General features: G+C 42.3%; 1 long non-coding RNA gene across 1 annotated transcript; it reads left to right on the top strand.

Annotated features, from left to right (window-relative positions):
- Nucleotides 1-3466: 3466 nt before the first annotated feature.
- Nucleotides 3467-7708, top strand: LOC132247748 (uncharacterized). Its single transcript, XR_009459137.1, has 2 exons — nucleotides 3467-3773; nucleotides 6005-7708. It is a non-coding gene; the product is annotated as an uncharacterized LOC132247748 (long non-coding RNA).
- Nucleotides 7709-9168: the final 1460 nt, after the last annotated feature.

Here is a 9168-nt window from a genome sequence, read left to right as displayed (position 1 = left end):
GGCCTAATCAACTATACAGTGCACAGAATAGAAACTTATTCAGGTAAAGTGGTGCGCAAGAGGTGGAGGCCTGTCCCTAAGAAGCTTCAAGATCAGGTGAAGACTAATTGGGTGAGGATGCTAAAGATGGACATAATAACAGAGTCCCAAAGTCAATGTAGGGTCCCATTAATAATGGTGACAAAGACAAACAGATTTATATAGCTATGTATTGATTTCAGGAATGAAATTGGGATAGTACAGTTCAAAGCATATCCCTGCAGAAACTGAGGGGATATAACAGACTGGCTAGGGAGAGACATTCAAAAAGCCTGAGCCTGAATTGATTCAATCTTTGCAGGTTAGTCTAACCTGGCTAGGCTGAACCAGTTTGCAAGTGTGCAGCTATTCTCTTTGAACTGGGAAAATGAAGGCACATGCCTACAGTGGCTCAGGCTAGAAGCTGGGGTGGGGTGCTAGAGCAGCCCTCCCTTCCCTTCCAAATGCTGAGCTGAGGCGGGGCATGGCCAGGCCCTGACAGAACACTTTGATTAGGAAGTGATACCCCTGCCCCTCGCTGCTCCTGACCAGCAAGGGAGCCAGCATAGAGTTGATAACATAGCATTTATCACCCCATCAAGAAAACAAAAGCCTTTCTCATTAGTTCAGCCCTTCTTAAACAACTTTTTCCAAGGAAGGAATGGACAGACATTACCAGCTACCCATTGATTAGATCTAAAAAACCCTAAGCAGACACTGTCCTGTTTGCCTTTGTCCTGTCTGCCTTACACAGACACTTCACAGCATTAGTTAGCCTACCACATGCTGGCTATGGTCTGTGCTGTGGGAGAGGGGTGGGGGGGAATCTCTGCTTGAGCAGGGATGGTGGGGGCAGGGGAAAGCCAAGCAGATGCTGCTGTGCCTGCAGGTTCTGCTGGAGCACCAGCTAGGGAGCAGAGGGGTGGGGCCAGCCCTGCTCTGGAGCAGAGAGCCTTGCTCAGGGCTGCAAAGCATTTGAGATGCTGTGGGACTGGTTTAAGTTAAACCAGCAAGGGGTCTGGGGCAGACATTGCATAAATTGGTTTGCCCAAATCAGTTAAGTCTGATACTACATTCAACCAGGTATATCTCAAACTAGTTTCAGACATTTTCAAACTGGTTTATGTCCACTGAACTTCTGTTTTGTTACAGGTTTAAATTAATTTTTGATCACTTAAATTGGTTTATGTGTAATGTCTGTCCCGAGCCACTGAAACAACTCCAGAGAGAATGGATAGCAAACCCAAAAGGCATTGACAGGGTTGTACTGTCTGTTAAGGTTCCATAGGAGACTGCATGCATCATACCCAACTAACACAGATTGGGATGAGATCTTTAAGAAGGGTGTGCTAGGGAGATAAGCCCTGAATAGCATCTTGTGGTTGAGAACATGGTAGTGGGCAAGATTGACTATAAGTCCAGTGTAGCAGTTGCTATGTTCCTATGTTTCTCTGGCCATTCTTCCTGATAATCTTTTGACAGTTTTTTTTTATGCTCAAGTTTTTAAACTGCCACGGTACTTCTCTGAATACCTGCTCTAGCAGTTTAGAGATCATTAGTTGCCCCTAAAAGAGTTGGGGCCAGTAATCAGCAAGCATCAGGAAGAATGATTTGGGAACGGAAAAATAAGATGGCAACACTATGTTCTCTTTCTCCATTTCTCTATTGGTAAGACTTTTAACCTCATAAAATAAAATTGTAGACCTGCTATATGCATCAAATTTCATTTCATTTCATTTTATTCATTTCATAGTTCTGAACACCAAGACAAGGGTTTCCTCTTTAAGGAAAAGTGGCTTTAAAATTCAGACTACTTTGCTGGTTCTCTGCTATAGATTCTGGCCCAGGACTCTGTGCCAAAGATTCCAAATGCTATTAAAATTACTAGAGCACAGCCATGTCTCAGTGATTCAGACTGTAGAGCTTAGCTACTCAGCATGATAAACAGCCTCAAGTTGCCAAACCAATATATTTATTTGTCTTTTTCATAATTATACCATTTTCATACATGAGTGAAATTTCTCAGACATTCTATTATAGTTAAGGGCATAAAACTGCTTTACCAGCATGCTGAAAGTTCTTCATTGTGCCCACAGTATGATTAAACAAATCTTAGCTTCCTGTAAACATTTGTTTCCAAGTCACATGCTATACAATACGTAGTTTAGCTTAACAGAAATGTTGGGGTTTAGACAATAGTCCTTTTTATTTTATTTTTTTAACATCTCTCAATACTCAAATACTGTACCAATGACATCTTTAGGTAGAGCCACATTTTAATGTGTGGTGCCATGTCATGGAAGTTTTTTAAAATAGTGAAAAGTTAAAATTAATAAAAATGGTCACACGTTTTCATCAAAATTTTAAAACTGGCATTTTAGGTTGAAATGTTGCTCTTTTAGTAATAATTTAAAGAAAGGCCTTTAAAAATAGAAATTGATAGTGCTATTAAAGCTTATTGAAGCTTACAGAACATTTCTCACTGATGTCAATGAAGTTTGGGTCAAATCTTAAACAAGAAGGCAGAGAACAGTCTAATAGAGTTATGGAACAGTGCAATACAGTTTAATAGAGCTAAAGTATTCAGTTCCAAAAGTTCTGAGTGCCTGTAGCTCCAGCTGGAGTCAATTGGAGGTGTAGATACTCATTACTGCTGAAAGTCAGGTCCATCCCAAAGCTAAGAGGTTTTTTTATAATAACCTATAGACATTAGTAGATCCAAGCTCTACTAAAGTGAGGTACCCTTCAGACTATGGGGAGAGAGGATGCGCATGAGAGGTGGCTGCAGTGGCAATGCATAGGGGGTGCACAGGAGTACCGGTGCGCCCCCTGACCGGCTGTGCTCACCACTTAGGCAATGGGCAGGGGAGGCAGGCGGAAGTGCTGGTACCCCTCCTGCGAGCACCAGCGGGGGAGTGGGAGCACTGCAGCCACTTCTGGAAGCAGTTGCAATGATTGGCCACCTTGCAATTGGCTGCAGAGGGACCCCCCCCCATTGGTGAGATTGGCTGCTGGGGGACCTCCCCCCAGTTGCTGACTGGTCGCTGGGGGCGCGGGGGGGGCACATGCTTCCCCTGACTAAGGTGGCACCAGTCGCCCATGGGTGGCTGGAGACCCTAGGCCAACAGGGCCAGGCAGGGACAAATGAAGGGTCAGGTGGGAAGACCTGCCTGCCACCTATCTGGGGGCAGGGGGAGCCCCAAAGCCATTCCTACCCTACTTTACCTGGGGCTGTGAGGAGCTGATGTGCAGAGACCTAGGCTTGGCTAGAGACAACAGCAGTAGTGCACATTGCCTGCTCCTTGCCACTCTTCCCCCCTGCTGTATTTCCTGCTGATTGGGAGTGCTGGTGCTGCTGTTTCTTAGTAAGCCCAGTTTCCTGCACAGCTGCCTTCCATAGCCAAAGTGGGGTAGGAGGTCAGCTGAGGATAGCATTGTTGTCATCAGCAGAGGGTTGCAGCTATGCTTCTGTGGATCTGCCCTTGCCTGTATAATTTAATGTGAAATTACAGTTTCCATGGCACTTCATGGTCTATCCAGTAGAATTATACAACAGAGAGTCTGAAGTATAGTTTTAAAAGCCTATGGAAGGACACAGTCCAGCATTCTATAGCACATTTTTCATGTGCAGAAATAAACTATTCAACACCAGCGACATGGAATTGCCAGTTGAAAAGCTTTGTCTACACCACTGCTACACAGGTTAAAATCTGTCTTATATTAGAACAAAATCATCTCAGTAAGTAGAACGCAAGGTAAGATGTTTGTATTTCCTATCATGTCATTTTCTACTTTTTAAACATTTACAATTCATTTTAGGTATCAGGATTGATCTTTAAATTGGTATTTGGAATACTATCCATCTACATTTAAAATATGAAAATCTCTGATATAGTCCAGCATGGAATGAATAGACAGATACAATAATGGATGAAATGCTACTTTTGGCAGCTGGATGGAACTTCATCTTCACAGCTGCCCTGACTTATATATGCTGGTATTTCTTGACGTCTGGGGAGGAAATGCTGTCGGGAAATGATCGCTTGCCACCAGTGGCCTGAATCCTCAAGTCTTTACTCTATTTTAACTTAGACAAATTCTCTGTTCAGTCAATAGATCCCGAGTCATGCTCTTTCTGATAACAGTGACAGAGTACAATTTTAGCCAGTGAAAGATAAATATTGAGACCACAAAGGGATGGGGGCAGGGAGAGGCAGGCCTATGTTTGAGAGAGCGAGAACTTTAGAGCTCATTCTTGCTCCCATTCCCATCAATGGGAATTCTGCTAATTGATTTAAATGGGAGAAGAATCAAACTCTTATTCTGCTAAGTATCTTTCGTAAAAGCTCTGCTAATGGCCTAGAAAAAATAAATTATGGTTATAGCTCAAGTAGTTGGTTGGGAGGAAGGATGGAGGAAGAAGGAAGATTTTAAGAGGCATAGGCAAGGACTTGTATTACACTCCGGCCATGGGACTTTAAACTTAATAACAAGACATCCTGGTTTCTGTAAAAAAGCTGAACATTCTGCAGCAATTTTACCTACATTGCTGCATTTTATGGCATTACATAGGACAACGACCACTTATTTTAGTATTAAACTCCATTTATTTTTACTTTGTTTCACTGTTTTCAATATTCTCAGGGATTTTTTTAGGGCACTGGGAATCACTAAGTGCATTGAAGAAACAGGGAACAGCAGGTAGTTTAGAAGGTTGTGTGGGAAAGAAAACGGGCATTTTGGTAAAGTGGATGAAGTGGGAAACTGAGATATAGTGTATCATAAGGTTATGAAATATATGTATTATAATAACAGGGGCCTAGTTAAGATGGTATGCATGGAATGTCATTTACTGATTTGAAGTGCTGAGCAGAGCACTCTAAAGATTCATTAAATAGTTTTTAAAGGACAAACAATAGATTGCCTATGTATTGCTACTATTTTCCTTGGCATGATTGATTTGGGTGTTGTAAATGCCTATCACAGAATTAGGAGATGACATAGGTATAAACTCCTAGTTTTTTTTCTTAAAAGCAATGAGAAATTAACTTATTTTCTTGCAAGTTCTATTGTCATTGGCAAAAATTTAGAATGCTCTCTCTAGTCTATATAGGGTGCGCTTTATGATAGTTTGGCCACAGAGATTCTGAATCACTACCCATTATTAGTGCTTACAAATTTCATTTGGCAGGTTATTTTCTAAATAGTAATTAAAGCTTTGATTTGGGAAAGCACTTAAACGTATGTTTGAAGTTAAATTAATTCTGTTTAACAAACATGTGTTCAAGTACTTTTCTGATTTGGGGCCCAAGGATGTTGGAAACAGGCAGTTGGAAACAAAGGGAAGGGAGATATGGCAAGAACTGCAGAAGGTGCACGGTGATGGGGAAAGGAGGGCAGCTCTTCTAAGGCACGTTCTCCTTAGGAGTCTCTGGAAGGTCATATATACACAGTGTATGGGAACTGGGAAATAGTTATTTTCAACAGTGTAACTCATTGGGGAATCAGAGAATATGGAGACCAATATTTATGAGCAGGGATCCTGGTTTTCTCTGATAAAAAAAAATTCCCAATTTTCACATTTAAAAAAGTACTCCAAAATCCACATTTTTTCATGATCAAAATGAAACACCACTATATATATAATCTATCTATATATTAGTGGTGTTTCATTTTAATAATTGGAAAAGGTGAATTTTGGGTTACTTTTTAAATTTGAATATTGGGGATTTTTTTTTATCAGAGAAAAGCAGGGTCCCTGGTTATGGGCTACTCACCATGGCTGTACCCCAAGAAGTATACTGTTATTGTATAGTATTTAATTGTACTGTGGAATATTTAATTTTCAAATTCACAGACAGAGAAAAGATATGTAAATCTGTAATGTGAGTAATCATAAATACAGCTTAGGATATTTAATGGATGTATACTGCAGCATTTCATAGTCATGAAAGACTGTATCTTTAATATTTATTGTTATTTATAGGATGGTGTTTCAGAGACTAATGGCAAAAAGTCAGCCCACACTATATGTCTGCAACAAAGAGAGAAACTACATAGCAGTGGGAAATGCTGATGGCGGAATTGTCTAACACATTTATTGTTTCATGCTGAACATGTGTGAGATGCTAGCAAGCATGTAAACAAGATGGCCATGCAGCTGTCATCAGGCACCAAAGAACAGCTTTTCTGCTGCTTGTTCTTTTGTGGGCTGAACGTATGCCCCTTAGTGAAATTTACCATGGGATTGTGGCACAGCATGGTGAGAACTGTATGGCTCAATGGAAGGTCATGAATAGGTGGAGAAATTCAGAAGCAGCCACATATCTGCAATAGGTGAACCCAGGGTAGGCTGCCTTAACACAGCCACAGTGGAAGACAACATTGCCAGGGTCAACTCTTCTCTGAGCACAAATAAGCGAGCGAGCATTCCTGAACTAGTGGTGGAAGTACGCAGAAGTGCTGAAATCATCTATGCCAGTTTGCACAATCATGTGAATTACTGGAAAATGTGTGCCTATTGGAGCCAAAGAAACTGATGGGTATGCATAAATAACAATGTGTGGAAGTATGTACCCAGGTTCTGCAACATAAACAGGATGAAGGTGAGGGTTTCCTCTTATACATGATGACTGGGGCAAGAGTTGGGTCCACCATTACAATCCCAAGAGCAAAAGGCAGAGCATGCAGTGGAAATGTACACCATCACCACTGTCCAAAAAATTCTACACTTAACCATCCTTTGTAAAGATCTTGCTTATCGTGTTTTGGGATTGCATGGCAGAGCCAAACTTAGGGTTGAGTAACCACCTGGGACGCCCTGGTCAGAGGGTTGCCAGTGGAGTGGTGCAGCTCTGCAGGCAGAGGCAGGGGTCGGGTACAGCTCTGGTATTGTCATGGTGCAGCTCTGGTATTACTATTCAGATAGCTAAGGGAGATGATTTTTAACACCTGTGAAGTAAAGAACAATAGGCCATTAACAGGCCATTGATACCCTTAGCTGCCTGAATAGTATGGTGGCAGCAGCAGGAGCAGGGCAAGAGCTGGGACACTTGTTTTAATTTTCACTGGCTGTGACTCTTGGAAGCATGTGTTAAGGTATGCAAGCATGTGCAAAAGTGTGGGAAGAAGCTTTGAAGAAACACTGTAAGGACTTTTATTGTACATAGACATATAGAGAGATCTCTGATGTTAATGGCACGGACCTCTTTAAAGAACTTAGCTATCTATCTCCAAAGTCTAATTCCGACAGACTGTCATGTTCTGCAAGAAAGTCTAATTTATTTACAAGAATGTACTTCATGGCAACTTTCCAAACCCATAGATAGTTCTCAAGTTCCTGTTAATCATGCCTGTATTTGTGATGAGCAGCAAAGGGAGCTTCTCAAAGTTGAAACTCATAACAACGTATTTGTGATTGACCATGGGAGACAACAGGCCAACTTTTCTGGCCATCCTGTTTATCAAGAATGCTGTGGCTCAAAATATAGACCTGTCACAAGCAATATCAGAGTTTGCAGCAGCAAAGGCATGCAGAGTCATCTTTTGAGTCTGGGTGAACAAAGTTTTTTATTTATTATTGTTATTAGTTTAGTGTTTAATTTGATGTATAGTTCATTTGTCACCTATCTATAATGTTATTTTTTATGACATATAATTTATTATTTGAATAAAATTGAATTGAATTGAATTTTGTGTAATTCCCTCTTTTGTATTTTTTTTAGTAAATTATAAAAACCTTTTGAGGTTACAGCTTTATTTCTGAAGCTTGAGGTACCAGGCGCAGCTCATGAATGCTGAGATGGTGGGGCAGATGGAGCATCCCACAGGAACATGGGGGGCCCCCCGCGTGCTTGGTGGCGGATCCAGAAGTGGACCAGAAGTGCTTCTAGTCCACTTCTGGGTCTGCCGCCAAGTGCACTGGGGACCCCTCTGCACTCCTGTGGGATGCTCCATCTGCCCCACTACGTCTCAGCATTGATGAGCCACCTGGTACCTTGAGGCATGTAGAAAAAACATTTAAAGCTATGTCTATGTCCGAATTGTTGAATCTCTCCATATCTCTCCAAATTGATTCAGAGGGTTCCAATTCAATTTGGAGAAATTAAAAGGTCTCCTGATTTGACTCGGATTCAGAGATTCAGCCGCCAGATCAGGCCGAATCTCTGCCAAATTGGAATCAGCGACCGAAGCTTTGCACAGCCCTATTAAGTACTGATTTGCTGAATATTAGATAGCTTTTAAAATCAAATTAGGTATTTAATTTGCTGAATGTTAGATTTCAGGATGCTGTGTTTGGCTCCTATCCAGTACCATAGCAAGGAAGTTTGATGCCTGGGGCAAAGCCCACAGTGGCAGCCTGCCCTTGCCCTGCGGACAGATCTGGGGGGCACACGCCTCTTCATGCTTGCTTGGGAGTGCATGCAGTGGCGGGAGCTGCCCTCCCGCCATCCCTGCACCCCCCCAAACAAGCCACTTGTGGCTCTGTCCTGTGCCCTGGCCTGGCTGGGCAGTGCCCGTTGGTGCCCCTTGCCTTTGGTGCCTGGGGCAGTCGCCCCCCGCTTGCCCCCTCCCTTGCTACAGCACTGGCTCTATCACACAGGGTCCATGTACTCATGAGCTTCCTTTGGTCTTAAAAGGCTGCAGCATTACCTCTTTCTTGACCCTCTGATATTCTTCCTGGGTATGAATATTCTATTACCCTTTCAGGGGGTTAAAGTCTTATGACTCAGCTGCCTTAGGTCAGCACTGATCCTCCTGCTTCCCAGAGTCCTCAAAAGGATTACAAAGACCAATCATTCTTTACTTCAGTCATATCACGAGAGAGTAAGCCTGTCTATCTAAACTTCTAAATGCACTTCCGTGCCTTCGCATTCTTTTACTTCCTCTACATTGTCTTTGGCCCTACCTCAGCCCTGTAAGTAGTTTAGGATTTCTTCGTCCACATGGATTTTCTCTAATAGGTGTGCCACTTTCCTACGTAACCAGTTCTTTCTTATATACCTAGTCTCTCTCCCTCCCTCTAAAATGGGAGATGGGAGACCAGGTTTCTTTATCAGCTAACCATCAGCTCAGTCTTGTCAAGTGATCCCTGTCCCTCATGACATGATCTGTTCATGGATTCAGAGATGAAAAGCTGATTTACACAGA

Source organism: Alligator mississippiensis, chromosome 1 (assembly GCF_030867095.1).
Source record: "Alligator mississippiensis isolate rAllMis1 chromosome 1, rAllMis1, whole genome shotgun sequence".
NCBI lineage: Eukaryota > Metazoa > Chordata > Crocodylia > Alligatoridae > Alligator > Alligator mississippiensis.
Note: the sequence above shows the minus strand (reverse complement) of the source record. Positions and strands in the feature narration are given on the sequence as shown.